Below are 25,471 nucleotides of genomic sequence, written 5' to 3' on the forward strand. Positions count from 1 at the left end.
AATGCCCCTCTTCCACCTGCAATGGTTCTGGAATGGATCCACAGAGTTTTCTTGGTAAAAATATGGAATTGGTTTACCATTGTCTCCTTCTGCACAGTAAACTCGAATCTCCGTCCTCGACTCTCTCTCATGCCGCTGCTGCCCAGTGTGGTCAAGCCTTAACCCTGATCATGTGTATAGGTGCTTAGCAAATAACATTATTATTATTATTAGTAGTAGCAATATTACTCTCACTACGTATAGTGATTAGCTCATGTATATGCATTACTGTCACTGAGTATGTATACTTATTCATTGTGTTGAGTCTCATCTAGGAAAACAGTGACTGTTAAGGCCAGGATCCACCTTATCCGCACCCTTAGCGACAACCAATCACTGACGGCCAGAATAGTCCTAAGACCCCAAATTATCAGCAGTGCTGGCAACAGTGAATTCCTGACTGCCCCCCGCAGCCTTGAGACCCCAAATTATCAGCAATCCTGTCAACAGTGAATTATTGGCCATAAATCCATAGCCTTGAAACCCAACACCTGCATTTGCTGAAGACTTCTTGCTGAAGACTTCTTCAGCCATGGGGTGTCCACTGGATGACCCAAAGCCAATAATGAAGGAGCTTAGTGTATAATAATAATAATAATGTTGGTATTTGTTAAGCTCTTACTATGTGCAGAGCACTGTTCTAAGCACTGGGGTAGATACAGGGTAATCAGGTTGTCCCACGTGAGGCTCACAGTCTTAATCCCCATTTTACAGATGAGGTAACTGAGGCACAGAGAAGTTAAGTGACTTGCCCACAGTCACACAGCGGACATATGGCAGATCTGGGATTCGAACCCAGGACCCCTGATTCCCAAGCCCGGGCTCTTTCCACTGAGCCACGCTGCTTCTCTAGCATGAGAGGCTAATGAAGACAACAACAAACAGGGGCGGAGCGGCACGTGATATGCCGATCTGACACACGAACAAATGGGACTTGAGGGAAGGGGTTGGACTAGAGGGAGGGACTTGGTGCTGCGTCATCTAGGGAAGCGGGACCAGGGGGAAATATAAGGATGGACTCATCCTCGGGTCTTTGTCTTTGGCTACCAAACAGTCACTGACCTTTTGTTGCAACAAAATGAATAAAAGGGTGGCCTAACCTGACTCGTTACTTGGGATATTTTCCAACACCAGCACAGGTGAGTTTTGACTTGTAGCAGATTGCCTTCCACTCGCTAGCCACTGTCCAAGCTAGGAATGGAATGGATAGGCCTCTGCCTGACTCTCCCGCCTGTAGTTGAGACTGGTAGAGGACTGGAAACTCTCCAAGTGTGACCCTGAGAGAGGAGTGCTGGGATAGACACAAGATAATCAGGCCTCGCATGAGGCTCATAGTCTAAGTAGGACGGACAAGAGAGAAGCAGCATGACCTAGTGGATAAAACACAGGCATGAGAGTCAGAAGGACATGGGTTCTAATCCTGCCTCCACTACTTGTATGCTGCTTGACCTTGGGCAAATCACTTCACTTCTCTGTGCCTCTGTTATCTCATCTGTAAAATGGGGATTAAAGCTGTGAGTCCCAAGTGGGTCATGGACTGTATCCAACCTGATTATCTTGTGTCTATCCCAGTGCTTAGTACAACTCCTGGAACATAGTAATCACATAATAATAATAATAATGTTGGTATTTGTTAAGTGCTTACTATGTGCAGAGCACTGTTCTAAGCGCTGGGATAGACACAGGGGAATCAGGTTGTCCCATGTGGGGCTCACAGTCTTAATCCCCATTTTACAGATGAGGGAACTGAGGCACAGAGAAGTTAAGTGACTTGCCCACAGTCACACAGCTGACAAGTGGCAGAGCTGGGATTCGAACTCATGAACCCTGACTCCAAAGCCCGTGCTCTTTCCACTGCGCCACGCTGCTTCTCGTGGGAAGCATTCATTGGCATTCGTGGCATTCACTGACATAATGAATGCCATAAAAAAAGAGAAAAAATGGAGAGTCATATCAGACCCAGTCTTTGTCCCACACAGAGTTTACAGTCTAAGGGGGAGGAAGAACAGATATTTTATTGCCATTTAACCAGTGAGAGAATTGAAGAGTAAGAAGCTAAGTGACTTGCACAAGGTCATACCACAGGCAAGTGGGAAGGATAGGATGAGAACACAATGTCTCATGACTTCCAGTCTTATGCTCTTTCCACCAGGTCACACTGCCCCCTGTGCAGCTCCTGAGAACAAAGAGAGAGTTGACCAAGAAGCATTTGGACTGGACATTTATTGGATTCAGTTTCTCTTCTGGCCCGTAGTTGCTTGCTTTGGGGAATGAGACTGCTTTTGAGAAATTAATGGTACCTTGACTTTGGGGGATTAAAAACAATCATTCAATCAATCCCTGGTGTTTACTGAGCACTTACTTGGTGCAAAACACTAAATATGAAGGTTATGTGTGGGAATTTGGGTCAATTGGCTGTTTATCAACAGACTGAATTTAACTGCCAACCTACTCACTGTATCTCATCTATCTAGCTGCCGACCTCTCGCCCACATCCTGCCTCTGGCCTGGAACTCTCTCCCTCTTCATATCTGACAAATAGTTATTCTTCCCGACTTTCAAAGCCTTACTGAAGGCACTTCTCCTCCAAGATGCTTTCCCTGACTAAGACCTCTTCTCCTTTTCTTCCATTCCCTTCTTTCTCACCCTGACTTGCTCCCTCTATGCATCTCTCCTCCCAGCACCACAGTACTTATGTACATATGCAATTTATTTATATTAATGTCTGTCTCCACCTCTAGACTGTAAGCTCTGTTTATTGTTATATTTTACTCTCCCAAGGGCTTAGTATAGTGCTTTGCACACAGTAAGTGCTCAATAAATTTGATTGATTGATAACCTTGTCATGTAGAGATCTCAGGAGACTCTGCTAAAAATAACTCTAGTATTAGATCTGACCTCTTCAGATGGCTGAGTTGTAGGTCTAAATCTGAGTCCCATCCTGAAACATTCTGCAATAAGAATGCTGATAGTCTCTCCCTCTAGACTATTTTTCCCCTCCTTATTGTCAGATTTTTGAGGGCAATTAACTCTTTTGTATAGTACTCTCCCAAGTGATTGGTACAGTGCTCTGCACAGTGGAAAGAGCACGGGCTTTGGAGTCAGGGCTCATGAGTTCGAATCCCAGCTCTGCCACTTGTCGGCTGTGTGACTGTGGGCAAGTCACTTAACTTCTCTGTGCCTCAGTTCCCTCATCTGTAAAATGGGGATTAAGACTGTGAGCCCCACGTGGGACAACCTGATTCCCCTATGTCTACCCCAGCGCTTAGAACAGTGCTCGGCACATAGTAAGCGCTTAACAAATACCAACATTATTATTATTATTATTATAGTAAGTGCTTAGTAAATATTACTGATCTGTTGATTGTTAAGTATTTTGTTCTCACAGACAAGGAAAATCAATCACCTGAACTTTTATAACATCAATGCCCCCAGCTTCTTTTTGGCATAAAATCGCCTCTCCAATAGAGAGAAGAAGGAAAGACTTCAAAATGTTAAACTTCCAGAGCTTAGACATGCTGAGCTTTTAAAGTTTCATGTAAGTTAATCATCTGCACAATTCTGTATACTTTACATGGAAGATGTTATTTTAATTCCAGATTCAGGTACCTATGGGTCAGGAGCTACATATAGCTGGCTGTTGCTCTTGGGCCTAGCCACCTACTCATGGACTTGGCACGCCCTTGATGGCAAACAGGAAGCTGCTCAAAAACTACCATGCTACTTAGCATTTAACTATGACCATTTACATTTGCAGGAAGCTGGGCAGGGAGTAGCAGGCTGTCCTGCCCCTTAGAGCTGGAAAGGGACTGAGGGGAGAGCCAAGATGACAGCTCAATGACTCACCATTTAGTAGGTGAGCTCAAGCAGCTCTGACGTCCTTCCACGTTGCCCTTCCACAACAAGTAGGGGGTAGTGCCAAGGAAGTCCAGGGAGTGAGACTGCTCTCCCCGATGAATGCCGGGAAGCTCTAGACGAGGATTCCCTAGTCAGAGCAGTATGAGTCTGGGCCCAGAAGTTTCTCAGGATCACTCTCATTCCAAAAAGGGGACAGGGACCAAATCCACGGCCTTCTAGGGGTGGATGCCCATGTGCCCCTCCTGGAAGAAGTGCCCAAGCATTCCGACTCTTGCTGTCCTGCTCCTGCTTATCTTCCTCCTTTCTCTCCTATTTTTCTTTTACTTCTGCCCTCTTCCTTCCTCTCCTACCACTTCTCTCCCCTCTCCCTAATGACATCACATATCGCGTGGGGGAACCATAAATAATATGGCTCTTTGCCTACCTACTGCTCAGAGGTTTCATTTTGTTCGACTCTACTGCAAAAAAAGGTGAACGGCTCCTGTTCCAAGGATTACCATGTTCCTAGAGAAGCAGCATGCTGTAGTGGATAGAGTTTGCGGCTAGGAGTCAGAAGGTCACGAATTCTAATTCTGGCTCTGCCCCTTGTCTGCTGTGTGGACTTGGGCAAATCATTTTACTTTTCTATGCCTCAATTACCTCATCTTTAAAATGGGGATGAAGACTGAGCCTTATGGGGGAGAGGGACTGTATCCAACCTGATTTGCTTGTATCCACTCTAGCACTTAGTAATAACAATAATGATGGTATTTATTAAGTGCTTACTATGTTCCATGCACTGTTCTAAGCACTGGGGTAGATACGAGGTAAACAGGTTGTCCCATGTGGGGCTCACAGTCTTAATCCCCATTTTACAGATGAGAGAACTGAGGCCCAGAGAAATTTAGTGACTTGTCCAAAGTCACATAGCTGATAAGCAGTGGAACTGGGATTAGAACCCATGACCTCTGACTCCCAAGCCCGTGCTCTATCCACTAAGCCACACACATGGTAAGCACTTAACAAATGCATACCATAATGATAATAGTACTTATTATTATTACTTAATATTTAACTATGAACATTTACATTTTGTATTAAAGATATCTGTCCTCTCAATCAATCAGTGGTCTTTATTAAATGTTCACTGTGTGGAAAGCACTGAACTAAGCACTTGAGGAAGTACAGTACAATAGAATTGGTAGACACATTCCCTGCTCTTAGGAGTTTACAGTCTAGAGGGGAAGACATGCATTAAAAAAAAATACGGATACATACATAAGTGCTGTGGGACTGAGAATGGGGTGAATAACAAGTGCTTAAAGGATACAGATTCAAGTGGGTTAGTTGCAAAAGGAGTGGGAATAAGGGAAATGAGGACTTTGTGTGGGGGAGTGGGGGAGTGGGGGGGTGGAGGGGAGGGTGGAAGGGTGGGGGAGTGGGGGGGGGGGTGGGATGTTCTCAGAGGAGATGTGATTTTAATCAGCTTTGAAGGTGAGGGTGTTCCTGGCCAGAGGAAGGATGTAGGCAAGAAGTCAGTGGCGAGATAGACAAGATTGAGGTACAGTGAGTTGATTGGCATTGGAGGACTGAAGCATATGAACTGTGTTATAGAAGGAAATCAGCAAAGTAAGATAGAAGGGGGAGAGCTGATTGAGTGCTTTAAAGACCTTGGTGTGGAGTTCCTAGTAAGCTCCTGGGAACAGGGAACATGGCTACCAACTCTGTTGTATTGTACTCTCCCAACTGTTTGGTGGAGTGCTCTGCGCACAGTAAGTGCTTAATAAATATAATCAATTTGTTGATTGCTAAGTATTTTGTTCTTACAGACAAGGAAAATCAATCATCTGAACTTTTAAAACATCATATCCCCCGACTTCTTTTTGGCATAAAGTTACCATTCCAACAGAGAGAAGGAGGAAAAGCTTCAAAAGGTTAAATCTTGCTTAAAGCGACACCAGAGTTGAGGATATTTTAGACATGCTGAGCTTTTTAAGTTTCATGTGAATTAATCATCTGCACAATTCTATATACTTTAGATGGAAGATACTATTTTAATTCTAGATTCAGGGATCTGTGGCTCAGGGGTCATATATGGCTACTCTAATGTATTGTACTCTCCCAAATACTCAGTACAGTGTTCTGCATACCGTAAGTGCTCAATTTATACCACTGATTGATTGTTCTCAGGCTTTCCCTTCATACTGCCACATTCTCTAAATTTTATATTTTTTTCTCCCATTAATTCTCCCTTAGACCCTAATCCACTTAATGCTGATCTCTCTCTTCTCTCTCCATTCTTTAGTTTTCCCTGTGCAGCAGACTCTTGGTAAAAGGTAAATGGTGTTATAAATTGTTGATGATGGTGATCTGATTCTGGAACACAAGATCAAAATTCAATCACTGTAGTGTTGAAACAGAAGTTCATATAAAGCCATTTGTATGAAAGGGGTTTTTACTTAGCCGCTGACTACTTGCCGTATGGTTTTCTTTCTCTGAAAATGCATCTTAAGAGATTTTAGGAGACAATATTGACAAAGTGTCATAGAAGCAGGAGACTCTGAAATGATTATGAGCTCAGTTAAAAGGGAGCTGAGCTTGACTTGGTGTCGATAACCCTGGAAGTAGTCAATATGTCTTTTTTAGCCTTTTGGTAGAAATCTTTTCTTCCTGTTTGTCTTTCTCAAGTGGGAGTGATCTTGCTCATAAATAAGATCAAGATAGCAATGAAGATAATGAGAAACAAGGTTATTATGAGAATGTTGATGCTAGATTATTGATTACATTTCACCTATATGTGGTTTAAAGTCAACTGAAAGATGAAATAAAATAAATTATTCTCTTTCCCAAGGAGGAAGAATGTTGATTTATCCATCCATTCCCTTCTGCTCTGGTTGTAAATTCCTATATTCATTCAGTTGTATTTATTGAGTGCTTACTGTGTGCAGAGCACTGTACTAAGTGCTTGGAAAGTACAATTCGGCAACAAATAGAGACAATCCCCTATATGAAGCCTCACAACAGTAATATTGCTTATGGTAGGTCTGGTTCCTTATCACTAGGTAACACTGAAATACTATTATGAAATCAGCCCCCAGTGAGTCAGTGAGTCAGCCCACTTCCTGCTGAGAGAGAACACCCCTGTTCCTAAGCGAGGTGTGTGTTTGCAAAAGTTGTATGTCAACAGATATTTATTGACTAGAGCCAGAAACAGAAAGTGAGAATTTATTACATATCCGGGATGATCTTGTTATTTTTCTCATATTGCCTTGTTTTTTATTGAAGACTGATGTGATCTGCATCTGAGATTGTCAATAGAGTGGGGCTAAATCAGATGCTGCACCGCTCAAGTGTTCAATTTTCAATGTTTCATTTTTCTCATCTTGAATACTGGAAATGTTCCAAGCTAATGCTTGCTATTGAGTGCTTTGAGTTCTTTGAGATCTTCTTGCCAAATCTACTCCATCCTAGTCCTCCTTGATCTCTTAGCTGCTTCAGATATTGTTGACCTCCCCTTCTCCTGGAAACATTATCCAACCTCAGCTTCACTGACACTATCCTCTCCTGGTTCTATGCCTATATCCCTGGTCCCTCATTCTCAGTCTCTTTCATGACTTCTTCCTCTGCCTTCCACTCCCTAATTGTAGGAGTCCTTCACGGCTCAGTTCTTGGTCCCCTTCTAGTCTCCATCTACACCCAATCCCTTGGAGAACTATTTCACTCCTATGGCTTCAGCTACAATCTCTATGTGGGTGATTCCCAAATCTACATCTTCAGCTCCAATCTCTCTCCTTCTCTGCAGTCTCATGTTGCTTCCTGCCTCCAGGACATCTCTACTTGTGTGACCCAACACCACCTCACCCCTCACATGTCCAAAACAAAATTCATATTTCCAACCAAACCCTTTCCTCCCCCTGACCTTCCCATCACTGTAGCCAGCACTACCATCCTCCCTGTCTCACAAGCCCATAACCTTGGCATTATTCTTAACTCATCACTTTCATGCAACCCACATACTCAATCTGTCACCAAATCCTGTCGGTTCAACCTTCATTATTATTATTACTATTATTATGTGCCATTGAGTCATTTCTGATTCTTAATGACTCCCTGGATATACTTTCTCCAGAACGTCCTGTCCTCTGCCATAATCCACAACCTTTCTAATGGTTCTTCCACTATCATTGTTATGGTCTCTATCCATCTAGCTGCTAGTCTGCCTCTTCCAAGTTTCCCCTGGACTTTTCCCAGCGTTAATATCTTCTCCAGAGTATCAGTCTTCCTAATTATGTGTCCAAAATATGCTAATCTAAATTGAGTCATTTGGCCTTCCAAAGACCACTTCAGTTTAATTTGCTCCAAAATCTATTTATTCATTTTTCGGGCAGTCCATGATATTAGCAAACATCTTCCCCAACTCCACATTTCAAAAGAATCAATCTTCTCTCTAACCTATTTTTTCATTGTCCAGCTTTTGGATCGATACATTGTCTCTGGAAACACCATAGAGTTAATAATTTGTACTTTTGTGGTAATTGTTGAATCAGCACATTTCATGACTTTTTCCAGGCTCTTCATAGCAAGTCTGCCTAACATTAATCTTCTGCATATTTCTTGGCTACTAGTTCCTTTATTATTGATTATCAATCCTAGAAGAGAAAAATTGTTAAGTGTTTCAGTCTTCTCTCCATCCACTACAAATGTGTTAAAACTTACAGTTGGCATGATATTTGTTTTCTTTATATTCAAATATAGGCCCATCTTGTTGCTCTGTTCCTTAACTTTTAATAATAAGCCCTTCAAGACTTCTTGGCTGCTAGTAGGGTTGTATCATCAGCATACCAAAGGTTGTTTCTATTCCTTCCTCCAATCTTTACTCCCCATTCTCTTCATCCAATCTTGCTTCTCTCATTGGTATTTGGCATAAAGAATGAACAGAAAAGGTGATAAGATGCATCCTTGTCTTACACCCTTACTAATGGGAAATCAATCTGTTTCTCCATATTCTGTTCTTATTGTAGCCTCCTGCTTGTCATACAGTTTCCTTATTAATGCAATTAAACAGTCTGATATACCCATTTTCCTTAATGTGCTCCAGAGTTTCTTGTGATCCACACAAAGACCTTACTATAATCAATAAAGCACATGCTGACTTCCTTTTGATATTCTCTTGTCCTTTAAATTATCCAACGGACATCAGCAATAATATATCGGGTCCCTCATCCTTTCTGGAATCCTGCTTGAACATCAGGCAATTTGCAGTCCATGTAGGCTTCCATTCGATGCTGTATAACTTTTAACAGTACCTTATTGGCATTTGAGATCAAGATAAATGTACAATAACTGTCACATTTAATTGTATCTCCTTTCTTCAGGAGTGGGACATAAACTGATCCGTTCCAATCATATGGCCACTGAGTGGTTACCTGTAGACATAATTTGGTAAGGACTTTAACCGATTCCTCTTTGGCTGCCTGAAACACCTCAATAGGAAGCCTATCAAAGCCAGGTGCCTTATTTTTGGCGAGGCAGTGTAAAGCTGATCTAACTTCACTTTCCATGATGAGTGGTTCTCATTCATAAGGAGCTTCCTTATATTCTTCTTGTATATTGCTATCTTTTTGGTATAGTTCCCGTGTATATTCTTTCCATCTCTGTTTGATTTCACTGGTATTATTTATTATCAGTCCATCTTTGTTTTTGGCAAAGCCAGTCCAAGGATGAAATGTTCCCTCAATTTCCTTAATCTTCTGAAATAGTGATCTTGTCTTTCCACATTTGTTATTGACTTCCATTTCTTTGCATATGCTGTTATAATATTCCCATTTGTCCTTCCCAGCAGAGTGCTGGAATTCTCGGCTCAGTTCTTTAACCAGGTTCTTTTGTCCTCTGATTTTTGTTTCCTTCCTTTTTTTGGCTACTTCCAGAGTTTTGTTTGACATCCATTTTGGCTTTTTCTTCTTTCTGACCTTTTGTAATACTGTATCACTTTCTTTCTTGATGACATTTTTAATCTCCGTCCACATTTCTTCTGATTCCTTGTCTGTGATATTAAGTGCCTCAAATCTATTTTTTACATGATCCTTAAATATAGGGGGAGTATTGGTCAGGTCAAATTGGTCATATTTGGGCAGCTGTAAGGCATGATTGATCTTTCTACGTTTTAGCCTGAGCTTATACATTAACAGCTCACGATCTGTTCCACAGTCAGCTCCAGGCCATGTTTTTGCTGCCAAGATAGAACTCTCCCATCTCTGTCTACAAATAGGATAGTCTATTTGATATCTATATAGTCCATCTGGTAAAGTCCATATCACAGTCATCATTTAGGTTGAATAAAGAAGGTGTAGGCAATAAAAAAGGTCATTTGATTCACAGAAATCAGTAAGCCAGTCCCCGGCATGAATCAGATTTCCAAGGGCATATTTTCCAACAACCTTCATTTCCATTCCATTACCAACTTTTGTATTCCAATCCCCACTAATAATCAATGTGTCTTGCTTGCAGCTTGTATCAATCTCTCTCTGCACTTCATCGTAAAACCTATTTCTTCTTGCTCTGCATCTGTTGTTGGGGCATACACCTGAAGTACTATCATATTGAATGGTTTTCTTCAACCTTCATAACATCGCTAAAATCCCTCTTTCCTCTCCATCTAAATGACCACGACACCAATCTAAGCACATAGCCTATCCCAACTTGATTACTGCATCAACCTCTTTGCTGATCTCCCTTGCCTCCTGTCTCTCCCCACTCCAGTGCATACTTCACTCTGCTGCCCAGATCATTTTTTTTAAGCCCAGTCCATGTTTCCCTACTCCTCTAGAACACCAGTGGTTGCCTGTCCACCTCTGCATCAGACAGAAACTTACTCTCAATCAGTTTGTCCCTTCCTATCTTAATTATTTCCTACTATAACCCAGCACTCTCGCTTCACTTCTGGAATGCCAGCCTACTCACTGTACTTCATTTTCACGTTTCTCACAGCCGACCCTTCTATCATGTCCTGCTGCTGGCTTCGAATGTCCTTCCCCTTCATTCATTCATTCATTCAATCATATTTATTGAGTGCTTACAGTGTGCAGACACTGTACTAAGCAATTGGAGAGTTCAATTCGGCAACAGATAGAAACAATCCCTACCCAATTATGGGCTCACAGTCTAGAAGGGGGAGAGAGACAACAAAGCCAAACAAATAAACAGGCATCACTACCATCAAAATAGATAAATAGATCCATAGATAAATGCACATCATTAATAAAATATGCTGAGCAATAAACATGTACAAATATACATGTCTGTCAGACCATCATTTGGCCCACCTCCAAAGTCTCAGTAGAACCACCATCACCAAGAAGCCTCCCCCTACTCTAAGCTCTCATTTCCCCTCCTCTCTCCCTCCCTCTGCAGCATCTTTACACTTAGATCTGTACCCATTATTCACTCCATCCTCAGGTCCACAGCACTTATATATTTAACCATAATTTAGTTTAATGTCTGTCTCCCCTTAAGACTGTAAGCTCCTTGTGGACAGGGAGCATGTCTACCCACATGATTGCACATGATTTAGTTTGGGCAAAGCATGATGACTCTTCTTGGACACAGACTCCAGATACAACAGGAGACTACAAAGAAAACCTTAAAAAACTGTTAGATGCTGCAACTTGAAAATGTATCAGAATGCCAGAGGATGATCTTTAGATATATACACTGGATAGTTGAGTGCCAACTGTGAATAGATGATTTAAAGTACACCCATAAATAACATCTCCCCATCTTTTTTGAATGTGTGTGTGTGTGTGTGTGTGTGGGTGTGAATGAGTGTGTATTTGTACTGTTCCACTAGTTTTATAGGAACTTGTTACAGGTCACTTTGGGATCATACCCCACCAAAGGACTAGCATCAAATTTCCCAGCAATGTGTCCTCTCTGTTATTTCCTATACAGTGCTCTCACTCCAGTGTGAGGTAGACTGGCAAGGGGAATGTCTGGGGGCAAGAAGATTAGCAAGGAAGAATCAAGCTGAGATGTAAGAAGTGTCAGGACAAGCATGACGGTCATTTGTATGGAGAGGAAGAGTGGATCCTGGAATGGGTAGAGGAACAATTGACAGGATTTAACGGCAGACTGAATATAAGCATTGGAAGAGAGGGAGGAGTCGAGGAAAATGCTGAGGTTGCGGGAGTGGGAGACGGAAAGGATGGTAGTGATGTCCAAAATGATAGGAAAAGTAGTTGGAGAATGGGATTTGGGAGGGAAGATAGGTTCCATTTTGGACTTGTTTAGCTTGAGGTGCTGGTGGGGAATTTTTGTAGAGATGTCTTGAAGGCAGGAACCAGTGAGAGTTTCAGAAGAGAGAGGTCAATACTAGCAAGAGAGATTGGGGAGAGATTAGAAGCAGTAGCTACATAAGCAGATAAATTCCCTGGGGAGCTGAGTGTAAACTGAGATGACATTTTATAATAACGATAATAATTTTGGCATTTGTTAAACTCTTAGTCTGTGTCAACCACTGCAGTAGATGCATAATTGGCCAGACAGTGTTCAGACCAAAGTAATTTTTCCTTCTGACTTTGTCTGTTACAATATTTGTTGATTAATCACTATGAACAGGACTCTATTCATTTTTAAGCTACTCAAGGGCAGGAAACATTTTGCTTCTGGGGTACTCTCCCAAGCACTTAGTACAGTATCTAGCAGTCAAATACCACTGATGTTGATGATGGCGATGGCATGGGTTATTCATTTTCCTTCGTCTCCACTGTACATGTGGGTTAGTCACAGTGGTGCATTTTTAACACTCTGAACCCAATCTGGGTGCTTTAGAATTGAATGAGCTCTATTTAAAGCCAGCAGGTGGACTCCTATGAACTATAGAGTTTAACTGAAACAGTTGATTCATCAATTGCCTTTTAGGATGGTCTTTGATATATTTTACTTTCACACAGTTTCTGAGATGAGTTAGTGCCACCGACAAGTCTGAAGTCTTGGGATTTGCAGACAGGATAAAGGTTAAATTGAACAGTGTAACTGTGAAATAGTGAGGATAGGATTGTTCGGGGATGTTTGATTTAGAATAGGCATTCAGTTTTGTTCTGGAATTTTGTCTCCTCTTTATCACACATGATGTTGATGTGCTTTGGATGAAATATAGTACAGAGGAGCAATGAAGACTTGTTCTTTAGTTTAAGATGGCGTAAGGAGGGCTGGGAGGAGAGGCTGAATGACACAAATCTAATCCCAGCTCTGCCGTGTGTCCTTAGGCAAGTCACTTAACTTCTCTGTGCCTCAGTTACCTCATGTGTAAGATGGGATTTAAGACTGTGAACCCCTGACTAAACCCTCTTTTCCTTTTCTTCCATCCCTTTATGCGTCACCCTGATTTGCTCCCTTTATTCATCCCCTGTTACGGCCCTACAACATTTATGTATCTTGTCTGTTTGTCTCCCCTGATTAGACTGTAAGCCCATCAAAGGGCAGAGACTGTCTCTATCTGTTATCGATTTGTACATTCCAAGTGCTTAGTACAGTGTTCTGCACATAGTAAGCGCTCAATAAATATTATTGAATGAATGAATGAATGAATCTGTAATTTCTTTATTTATTGTCTGTCTCCCCTCTAGACCGTAAGCTGGGGGGTGGGGCAGGGAATGTATCCGTTATATTGTTCTGTTGTACTCTCCCAAGAGCTGAGTACAATGCTCTGCATACGGTAAGTGCTCAATAAACATGATTGACTGACTGACTGACTGAGTCCAACCTGATTAGCTTGAATCTACCTCAGCACTTGATACAGTGCCTGACACATAGTAAGGGCTTAACAAACACTAATTAAAAAAGAAACAACCCAACGCGCCCATAAATAACAGTAGCCCAGCAAAATATGAGACCCTTTTTTAGATTTTAAACCTTTCCAAGGAGTAGGCACTGTTTCTAATTCAGACCTGTGTACTTTTTCCCAGTGCCCTGCATGTAATAAGTGCTAAACAAATAATATTACTAGTACCTCTTTAATAGACTGTGCCCACTCAATTTCTTTCAATTCAGTTAATCGTATTTATTGAGCACTTGCTGTGTGCAGAGCACTGTGCTATCTTCAGCTTCACATCCTGTCCATCAAGAAGCGGGTCAAATGAAATTGGGGAAAGGGGTCTAGAAGGGTTTAAAAAGGGAAAGTTGCTCGACTTTCGGTGCTCAAGACAAGCCAGAGAACTCACTGAGCAGGTCATGATAAAGGAATCGTAATTGGCATCGATGTTTTCCTTTACACCAATCACTGGCATTTATTGAGTCCTTATGCATTATTAGGCACTATTGTCTGCAATACTTTCATTGTTTCATGACAAAGAAAATACTTGAGAAAACTACTGAGGGCTTTTTAATAACATGAAGTTTAATCAAGGCCTGCAAAATTGTGGAAATGAATGTTAAATGGGCAGAACTACTGTAAAGTTATGACAACAATGTCCAGGGAAAAAAGACTTCAGCTTAAAGAGCTGAGAAAAAAGATATAAAGAGAAATGCAGAACAAAACATTAGGCTGACAAATGAGGAAAAAGATGTGTTCTTATAAAAAGTTGAAAAGCAGGCCACAGGTTTGTTAATCCCAGGCAGGGGAAAGGCAAGCCCAGGTATGAAAGCATGATCAAGGGAAAGATGATGGGCTTGTACTGAGATAAATAATACAGACTTAAGATATTTCTGGATAAATATTTAGCAAGTCTTCACATGTAAAGGTGATGCTACTGATGGTAAGATCTTATTCATGAGTTTTTCTGTGAAGGCCAATAATTCATTTCTTCCACATTGTACATACAAATCGTCCTTTGCTGCATTGATGGTCTGCTATTTTCGGCTCCTGTTGCTGTTTTTGAACTTGTCTCTTGGTATTCCAACTTTCCCAAGGTTCTCAAGGACAGCGGAAGTACTGATGGGTCCTTGACAGATTGATTTTTCTTCTGTCATTGTCTTCCAACAGTGCATTGCTTTGCTACGTCTTTGACTGAGTGCACTGAGGCACTTTTCTATGTTTTCAAGTTCCCAAGAGAACTATAGCATCATAGGGCCAAAGATCACCTAATCTGACCCACATCTCCAGGGAGGACTGTATCTAAGACATAAAAAGCTGTTATCTACTTCATCAATTTCTGGGCAAGAAAATCCCACAATTTCCCTGATGCACCCAATTCAGGAACTCAGGGTTACACTCCAATCAGGGAAAGTTGCTGTTTTTCTCATGAGGCTGACATTACCCATCCCACATTGAGGTTGCCTGGCTATTGTCATCATCCCAGGCAGACTCACCAACCTTTCCTCTCCCTCAACCTTCTCTCTCTCCTACTGGTCCACTCTTTTCTTCAACTACAATCCAGCTCACACTCTTCATTCCTCTCCATTCCTCCTCACTCCTCCTTCTCCTCCTCTTCCTCCCCCTCCTCCTCCTCCCAACAATCTGGCTGCCTGGTTGCTTCCAGGAGAAGCAGCATGGTCTAGTGGGAAGAGCATGGGCCTGGGAGTCAGAGGACCTAGGTTCTAATTCACATGGCATAGTGGTTAAAGCACTGGCCTGGGAGTCATAAGGTCGTGCGTTCTAATCCCAGCTCCCCACGTATCTGCTGTGAGACCTTGGTCAAGTCACTTCTCTGTGCCTGTTACCTCTCCGTTAAAATGGGGATTGAGATTGCGAGGCCAACATGGGACAGGGACTATGCCCAAACCAATTTTCTTGTATCCACCCCAGTGCTAATACAGTCCTTGGCACATAGAAAGTGCTTAATAAACATCACAGTTATTAATCCTGATTCATTTTTTTAGAGACATGAGAATTTTCGTATTAAACAGTTTTCAGATAACTCAGACCTCACCTTTCACTATAGTACTAAAATAAGTGTTCAAAAGAATATTTCACAAATCTGCTGAATCCTGCAATTTAATTAGCAGCATGCAAAGTTCAGTTGATCGATCAATCAGTCGTATTTATTGAGAGCTTACTGTGTGCAGAGCACTGTACTAAGTACTTGGGAGAGTACAGTTCAACAGAATTGGTAGACACATTCTCTGCTCACAACGAGCTCACAGTCTAGAAGGGGAAACAGAAATTAATATAAATTAAGGAATTATGGATATGTCCATAATCAATTAGTCGATCAATAGCATTTATTGAGCTCTTGAATGAGGTAGGGCTGAAGGAGGGGTGACTAAAGGGAGTAAATCAGGAAGAAGCAGAAGGGAGTGGAGAAAGAGGAAATGAGAAGCAAGAAGAAAACAGTGTCTGCTTAACAAGATAAGTGTGATGTGTCGGTATTTAGTCTTTGATAAATGGATTTGATAAGAGCAACTGATATTATTTGACTGCAATGATTTGACTTTTACACACTTTGAAATTTATAATAGAGCAGCAACTTAGGGTGTCTGATATTATGAATGTGTTTACATAAGAAAATGTAGTGCAGATTTGAGGCAATTTTCCAAATTATTCAACCAAAAGAGCTTGTTACTGAATTTAAAATGGGTGATTTTTGTGCATGAGTTTTCCAGATTGGAGAATGTGTTTGATAAACCTTGCTGGATGAGCAATTGATCAACTCTTGACTCCTCTTAGCCAATGTAGGCACAGCCTTAGAGCCCAACAAATACGATTGAGGGACTGTTTATCATTAAAAATCATATTGCATTTTTTTTTGCCTTTTCCCACTCTTAATCCTTGTTTATGCTGTCCCCTGGCCTGGGACTTCCCCCTGATTATCAGATCCAGCAAGACTACAGTTCTCCCCAACTTCAAAGACCTTCTGAGTGTGGCTTAGTGGAAAGAGCCTGGGCTTGGGAGTCAGAGGTCATGGATTCTAATCCCAGCCTCGCCACTTATCAACTGTGTGACTTTGGGCAACTCACTTAACTTCTCTGTGCCTCAGTTACCTCATCTGTAAAATGGGGATTAGGACTGTGAGCCCCACTTGGAACAACCTGATTACCTTGTATCTACCCCAGTGCTTAGAACAGTACTTTGGCACATAGTAAGCACTTAACAAATGCCATTATTATCATTATTATTATTATTATCATTATTATTATTTTTCTAAGGTGTATTTGAGGGAGTTGGTGATATGGACGTATGAAGCAGCGTGGCCTAATGGAAAGAGTTGGGCTTGGGAGTCAGAGGACCTGGGTTCTAATCCAGATTCCACCATTTGTCTGCTGTGTGACCTTGGGCAAGTCACCTAACTTCTCTGTGCCTCAGTTGCCCCCTCTGTAAAAGGGGGATTAAGACTCCCCATGGACGAGAAGCAGCGTGGCTCAGTGGAAAAAGCATGGGCTTTGGAGTCAGAGATCATGGGTTCGAATCCAGCTCTGCCACTTGTCAGCTGTGTGACTGTGGGCAAGTCACTTAACTTCTCTGGGCCTCAGTTACCTCATCTGTAAAATGGGGATTAAGACTGTGAGCCCCACGTGGGACAACCTGATTCCCCTGTGTCTACCCCCAGCGCTTAGAACAGTGCTCTGCATGTAGTAAGCGCTTAACAAATACCAACATTATTACTGTGTCCAATCGGATTATTTTCTCTCTACCCCACTGCTTAGTACAGTGCCAGGCACATAGTAAGAACTTTACAAATACTATTAAAAAAAGTGCTGGAGTGGCAGGAGGGGTAAATCATGTGAGGAGATTTATTACCTATTTAGTGAGTGCCTAATGTTGAGTGCTTACTGTATGCAGAGCACTGTACTAAATGCTTGGGGTATATTAGGAGATCAGCAAGGCAAGGTAGGATGGAGAGAGCTACCTTAGTTCCTGAACACCAATAGTAAGGAGTTTCTTTCGATGCAGACATGGATGGCTAACCACTGGAAGTTTTTGAGCAGTGGAGAAATACGGACTAAATGGTTTTTCAGAAAAATAGCCCTTGCAGGCGAGTGAGGCATGGACTGGAGAGAGGAGAGATGGCTGAAGCAGTTAGTCAAGGTGGGATAGAATAAGTGTGTGGATCAGCCTGGTAGCAGTTTGGGTGGAGAGGAAAGGTAGATACTAAAAATGTTGTAAGGTAGAACTGACAGGATTTGGTGACAGATTGAATGTATGGGTTAAACAAGAGTTGAGTCAATTATAGTGGCAAGGTTAAGAGCTAGTGAGTCAAGAAGGTTGGTGGTGGTGTCTACAGTGATGGTAAAATCAGTGGTTGGACAGGTTTAGATGGAAAAATGAGTTCTGTTTTTATTTGAAGTTTCAATGGGACAACCAAGTAGAGAAGTCCTGAAGGCAGAAAGAAATATGAGACTGAAGAGGAGAGAGGTAGATTTGGAGAGGACTATGAGAAGCAGCGAGGCCTAGTGGCAAGAGTTTGGGCTTGGGAGTCAGAGGATGTGGATTCTAATCCCCACTTCACTTGTCTGCTATGTGACCTTAGGCAAGTCACTTCACTTCTCTGGGCCTCAGTTACCTCATCTGTAAAATGGGGATTAAGACTGTGATGCCCATCTGGGACAACCTGATTACCTTGTATCTACCCCAGTATTTAGAACAGTTCTGGGCCCATAGTAAGTGCTTAATAAATACTATTATTATTATTTGGAAATCATCAATATAGAGATGGCAGTTGAAGCCATGGGAGAGAATGACTTCTCCAAGGGAGTGGGTGTAGATGGAGAATAGAAGGGGACTCAGAACTGAGCTTTGAGGGACTCCCACAGTTAGGTGGTGGGTGGCAGAAGAAGAGCCCATGAAAGAGACTGAGAATGAATGCCCAGAGAGATAGGAGGAGAACAAGAAGAGGACAGTGTCAGTGAAGCCAAGTTTAGATACAGTTTCCAGGAGAAGGGGGTGATCTACATTGTTGAAGCCAGCAGAAATGTCAGTCAATCAATCAATCATTGGTATTTTTGAGCACTTACTGTGTACAGAACATTGTACTAAGCACTTGGGAGAGTACAATGTAACAGAGTTGGTAGACACATTCCCTGCCTACAAGGAGATTAGATTGAGGAGGATTAGGTAGGTAGGATGGTAGTTGTGTCAACAGTATTGAGAAAGGTAGAGGGAGGAGAATATTTGGAAGGGAATATGAGTTCAGTTTTGGGCACGTTGATCTTGAGGTGTTGGAGGAACGGATGAGATAAGACTTTTCAGCCAAGAACAGGAGTCTGGGATAATGAGGCTGCACTGGGAGTCATCCGTGTACAGGTGGTATTTGAAGCTGTGAGAGTGCCTGAGGTCCCCAAATGAGAGGGGACCAGAACTGACCTTTGAGGGTCTCACAAAGTAAGAGGGTGGGAGTCAGAAAGGGAAGCCAGAGAAAGAGTCCAAGAAAGAGAGGCCAGAAAGGAGGAGAACCAGAAGAGGCTGTTGTCAGAGAAACCAAGATTAGATAGTGTTTCCAGGAGATAGGGTGGTCCACGGGGTAAAGGCTACTGAGAGGTCAAGAAGGATTAAGGCAGAGTATTATTATTATAATAATTAAGTGCCATCGAGTCATTTCTGATTCATAGCGATTCCATGGATATACTTTCTCCAGAACGTCCCATCCTCTGTCATAATCCGGAACCTTTCTAATGGTTCTTCCATTATCTTTGTCATGGTCTCTATCTATCTAGTTGCTGGTCTGCTTCTTCCTCATTTTCCCTGGAGTTTTTCTAGTATTAGTGCCTTATCCAGAGAATTAGTCCTGATTATGGGTCCAAAATATGTTAACCTAAGTCGAGTCATTGGCCTGCCAAAGACCACTTTGGCTTAATCTGCTCTAAAATCCATTTGTTTGTCTTTCAGGCAGTCTATGGTATTCACAAAAACCTTCTCCAATACCATATTTCAAAAGAATCGATGGTCTTTCTATCCTGTTTTTTCACCCTCCAGCTTTCAGATCCATACACTGTCACTGGAAAGACCACAGAATTGACAGTTTGTATTTTTGTGGCAATTATTACATCAGCACATTTCGTGACTTTTTCAAGGCTCTTCATAGCAAATCATCCTAACATTTATTGAGGAGGTGGTCATTAATGACCTTGGAGAGAGCAGTTTCAATAGGCTGGAGGCAGTGGAAGCAGGATTGTATGGGTTCGACGTGGGAGTTGGAGGAGAGGGAAGTGGAGGCGGTGGATGTAAACAACCCATTCAAGTAGCAGTAGGACATGAATGGTAGCAGATGGTTGGGAAGGTTTTTAAAGATAGAAGACACATAGGTGTTTTATAAATCAGAGGGAAGGAACATTTGGAGAGTGAGTGTTTTGAAGATGATGGTCAGGGAGGGAAGAAGAGTAGGTGTAAGGGGATGGTGTGGGAGGCGAAAGTTGAGGGTGCAAATTTCAATAGCAGAAAGTCTCTCATCTTGAGTGCTAGTCAGGAAACATGAGAGAACAGTTAGGTCGGTAAGAGAGTTGGTGAGGTTTTGTGGGAATTTGGGGGTATTCACACGTATTGGTTTCAGTTTTGCTAAAAAAAAAAATTGGCAAAATTGTCGGGTGAGAGGAAGTGGGGTGAGCATGCAGGGATTTTAAGGAAGGAAGTAGCATAGCCTAGTGGAAATTGCATAGGCCTGGGAGTCAGAGAACCTTGGTTCTAATCCCAGCTCCTTCTTTTGTCTGCTGTGACTTTGAGCAAGACACCTAACTTCTCTGTGCCTCTGTTTCTTTATCTGTAAAACAATAACAATAATAATAATTGTGGTCTTTTTTAAGCATTTTCTATGTGCCAGGCACTGTACTAGTACAGCCCACTGTACTGTAGAAGCAGCATGGTGTAATGGATAGAGCACCGGCCTGGGAGTCAGAAGGTCATGGGATCTAATCCCAGCTTCACCACTTGTCTGATGTGTGACCTTGGACAAGTCACTTAACTTCTCTATGCCTCAGTTACCTCATCTGTAAAAAATGGGGATAAAGAATGTGAGCCCAACATGGGATAGGGATAGTATCCAACCTGATTGACTTGTATCTACCTCTGAACTCTTTTATGGTCAGGGATTACGTCTACAACTGAAACTATCAAGGCCTTAATCATTTAGAAACAGCTTGACTTAGTGGAAAGACCTGGGCTTGGGTGTCAGAGGTCATGGGTTCCAATCCTGGCTCCATCACTTGTCAGCTGTGTGACTTTGGGCAAGTCACTTCACTTCTCTGGGCCTCAGTTACCTCAATTGTAAAATGGGGATCCAAACTGTGAGTCCCACATGGGACAAACTGATTACCTTGTATTTACCCCAGCGCTTAGAACAGTACTTGTTACCTTTAAGCATTTAACAAATGCCATCATTACTACTAGGCGCTGTGATGAATACAAGCAAATTGGATTGGTCACAGTCCCTGACCCATGCTGGACTCTAAGTCTCAATCCCCATTTTACAGATGAGGTAACTGAGGCACAGATAATTTAAGTGACCTGTCCATGGTCACACAGTGGACAAGTGGCACAGCTGGGATTAAAACCCATGACCTTCTGACTCCCAGACCCTTGTTCCATCCACTATGCCACGTTGCTTCCCATATGTGGATTAAATACTGTTTTCCCTCCTATTTAGACCCAACATCCGATGTGGAACAGGGGCTGTGTCTGACCTGATTATCTTGTATCTACCTAACTCTTAGTACAGAGCTTCACAAAAAATTAGCACTTAACAAATACCACAAATATTATTAAGTCTAAAATAGGTGGTGTGGGAGGTAGGCATGGGAGTTAATAGGGGAGGAGTAGTGTTGCTGGGCAGAGAAGTCAGAGTTCTTAGAGGAGAGGATGAATTTCAGTTGGATGAGGTCAGCCAGATGCCTATGCCACAGTGCTCCATGCCTCTAATACATTCATTCAATTGTATTTTTTGAGCGCTTACTATGTGCAGAGCACTGTACTAAGAGCTTGTAATGTACAGTTCCGCAACAGATAGAGACAATCCCTGCCCAACAGTGGGCTCACAGTCTAAATGTGAGCACATGAGCAAAGAAAGTGCACTAGAGAGATGACTTAAGACTAAACGTTGATGATGCAAGATTGATGGTTAGACAGGGATGCAAGGGAGCTGAGGTAATAATACAATTGTGGTATTTGTTAAGCACTTACATAGTCAGTTGTATTTATTGAGTGCTTACTGTGTGCAAAGCACTGTATTAAGCATTGGGAGAGTACAGTATAACAATAGAAGCAGCGTGGCTCAGTGGAAAGAGCATGGGCTTTGGAGTCAGGGCTCATGAGTTCGAATCCCAGCTCTGCCACTTGTCGGCTGTGTGACTGTGGGCAAGTCACTTAACTTCTCTGTGCCTCAGTTCCCTCATCTGTAAAATGGGGATTAAGACTGTGAGCCCCACGTGGGACAACCTGATTCCCCTATGTCTACCCCAGCGCTTAGAACAGTGCTCGGCACATAGTAAGCGCTTAACAAATACCAACATTATTATTATTATTATTATAACTGACACATTTCCTCCCACAACGAGCTTATAGTCTAGAGGGGTGATGGATAGTAATATAAATGAATAAAATTAAAGGATATATACATAAGTACTGTTGGGTTGGGAGGGAGGCTGGAAATAAAAGGAGCAAATTAGAGTGATGCAGAAAGGACAGGGAGAAAAGGAACTGGGGACTTCGACACCGAAGACTTCTTGGAGGAGATGTGCCTTCAATAGGCTTTGAAGGTTCAGTAAGACTTTGAAGGTGGGGTGAAAAACTGTCTGTTGGATAAGGAGAGGGAGGATGTTGCAGGCCAGAGGCGGGATGTGGGCGAGAAGTCGGTGATGAGATAGATGAGATGGAGGTACAATAAGAAGGTTAGTATTAGTGGAGTGAAGTTTGAGGGCTGGGTTGTAGTAGGGGAGTAGCAAGGTGAGGTAGGTGAGGGCAAGGTGACTGAGTGCTTTAAAGCTGACGGTAAGGAGTTTCTGTTTGATGTGGAGCTGGATGCACAACCACTGGAGGTTCTTGAAGAGCGGGGCAACATGTCCTGAATGTTTTTGTAGAAAAATGATCTGGGCAGCAGAGTGAAATGTAGACTGGACTGGGGAGAGACGGGAGGCTGGGAGGTCAGCAAGGAGGCAGATACAAAACTCAAAATGGGATAGGAGCAGTGACTAGACTAATGTGGTAGCAGTTTGGGATGGAGAGTAAAGCGTAGATTTTACCAATGTTGTGAAGGTCAAACTGACAGGATTTAGTGATGGATTGAATATGTGGGTTGCATCAAAAAAGGAGTCAAGTATAACACCATGGTTTTGGGTTTGTGAGATGGGAAGGATGGTGCCATTGTCTACAGTAATGGGAAAGTCAGGGGAAGGACAGGGTTTGGGTGGGAAGATAAGATCTATTTTTGACATGCTTGAAGAGATGGCGGGACATCTAAGTAGAGATATCTGAAGGCAGGAGGAAATATGAGAGTGAAGAGAGGAAGAGAGATCAGAGCTAGAGATGTAGATTTGGGAATTATCCGCATAGAGGTAGTAGTTGAAACAAAGTGAGCTAATGAGTTCTCCAAGGGAGTCGGTGTAATTGAAGACTAGAAAGGGACCCAGAACTGAAGGTTCGGGACCCCTACAGTTAGGCGGTTGGAGGCAGAGGAGGAGCCTATGAAGGAGATTGAGAATGAGCGTCCAGAGAGATAGGGGAACAGCAAAAAAACTGTCAGTGAAGCCAAGGTTTGGTAACGTTTCCAGGAGAAGTAGATGGTTTACAGTGTCAAAACACCTGAGAGGTCGAGGAGGATTAGGATGGAGTAGAGTCCCTTGGATTTGGCAAGGAGATCATTGGTGACCTTTGAGAGGGTGGTTTCAGTGGACTGTAGGGGATGTAAGCTAGGTTGGAGGGGTAAAGGAAAAAATTGAAGGAGAGGAACTTGAGACAGCAGATGTAGACAACTTGCTCAAGGACTTTGGAGAGGAATGGTAGGAGGCACATGGGGCGATAACAGGAGGGAGCCATGGGGTCAAAGAAGGGGTTTTTTTTAGTATAGGAGAGATATGGGCATGTTAAAAGCAGTGGGGAAGAAGCCAAGCCCTGAACTAAGGACAAGATACTCTAGTTGGACAGAGTCTCTGTCTCACATGGGGCTCACAGTTTAAGTAGAAAGGAGAACAGGTCTTGACTCCCCAGTTGAGGAAACTGAGGCACAGAAAAGTTAAGTGACTTACCCAAGGTCACAGAACAGGCAGGTGGCAGAGCCGGAATAAGAACCCAGATTCTCTGATTTGCAGGCTTGTGTTCTTACAACTAGGCTAAGCCGCTTTTTTGTTTGGCAAAGAAGTTGGAACTCAGGGTGTGGGTTTCAGCATCAAGCCAGGAGAGGTTGGGTAGGGAGTCCAAAGGAGTTGTTATGGCCAGGGATAAATGGAGGGAGGGAAGGAGGAAGACCTCTATGTGGGACAAAGCTAGTTTTGCGGGAAAGCTGTGCTTGTGAGAGTGTGGGCAAGAATTTTGTGGTCAAAGAGTGGGGATGTCAGAGTCGGTGAGAAAAATCCCCAACATCCTAAATCATGTTAATTCTTAGTGCTTTTGAATCTCCTACTCTCAACCCTTATCTATTATTTTTTCCATCAGTTTGCAATATTCACACTGCTACCCATTTTGTTCTCTCTCTTGTTTCCACTGCTTGTCATTTATATTTGTAGGTCTCCCTCATTGCATCTGATGCTCCTTAAGGATGGGGAAGATGTGACTTGCTTCAGCTGAATTCTCCTAAGGGCTTATTATAGGGCCTAGCTCGCAGATGCTCAGGAAATATCATTGCTTGATCATTAGCCTGACATAAATTGAGGAAACTCACTTAAATATACACGAGGTAGCATTTGATATAATGGATTTTCCAAATGTTCCATACATAACTTGCTGCAGATAATGGCTTTCCAATTAGTAGGTGGTAATATTGTCAATTGCAGACTTTGGCTCTAAGGACTGTCTCTTGTCTTATGCTGTCGAGTTGTTTCCGATCCACAGCGACTCCATTTACATATGTCTCCCAAAACACCCCACTTCCATCCCCTATCATGCTGGTAGTGTATCCACAGAATTTTCTTGTTAAAAATATGGAAGTGGTTTACCACTGCCTTCTTCTGTGCAGTAAATTGAGTCTCCACCCTCGACTCTCCCCCATGCTGCTGCCCAGCACAGGTGAGTTTTGTCTTTTAACAGATTGCCTTCCACTCGCTAGCCACTGCCCAAGCTAGGAATGTAATGGATATACCCCTGCTTGACTCTCCCTCCGATAGCTGAGACTGGCAGAGTCCTGAAAACTCTCCAGGTGCCATACTGAGACAGGAAAAGACACTATCTAGGGCCACTGAAACCACCATTTAATAATAATAACAATAATAATAATAATAATAAATGGTATTTTGTTAAAAATGCTTACTACGTGCCAGGCACTGTACTAAGCGCTGGGGTGGATATATGCAAATCAGCAAATAAGCAAAGGGTTGAACACAGTCCCGGTCCCACATGGGGGTTCCTTAGCCCTTCCTTCTTTGACAGAAACTGTCCTTCCAGCCTGAATTTAAGCCAGCCCTATTTGATCACATGATCCCAGTACAAAAGACCCTGTCTCCCCAACTAGATTGCAAGATCCTTGAGGGCAGGGATTATGTCTTCCAACTCCATTGCACTGTATTCACCAAAGTGCTTAATATAGTG

General features: G+C 42.5%; 1 protein-coding gene and 1 non-coding gene across 2 annotated transcripts in view; both read right to left on the reverse strand.

Moving 5' to 3' along the window:
• AK5 (adenylate kinase 5) overlaps positions 1-25,471 on the reverse strand; it is a 291,825-nt gene that overhangs the window by 194,915 nt on the left and 71,439 nt on the right. The window lies entirely within an intron of this gene.
• Positions 1,189-1,326, reverse strand: LOC114811967. The gene has a single exon (XR_003759661.1). It is a non-coding gene; the product is annotated as a small nucleolar RNA SNORA7 (small nucleolar RNA).

This window comes from Ornithorhynchus anatinus, chromosome 4 (genome assembly GCF_004115215.2).
Source record: "Ornithorhynchus anatinus isolate Pmale09 chromosome 4, mOrnAna1.pri.v4, whole genome shotgun sequence".
In the NCBI taxonomy this organism is placed as follows: Eukaryota; Metazoa; Chordata; class Mammalia; order Monotremata; family Ornithorhynchidae; genus Ornithorhynchus; species Ornithorhynchus anatinus.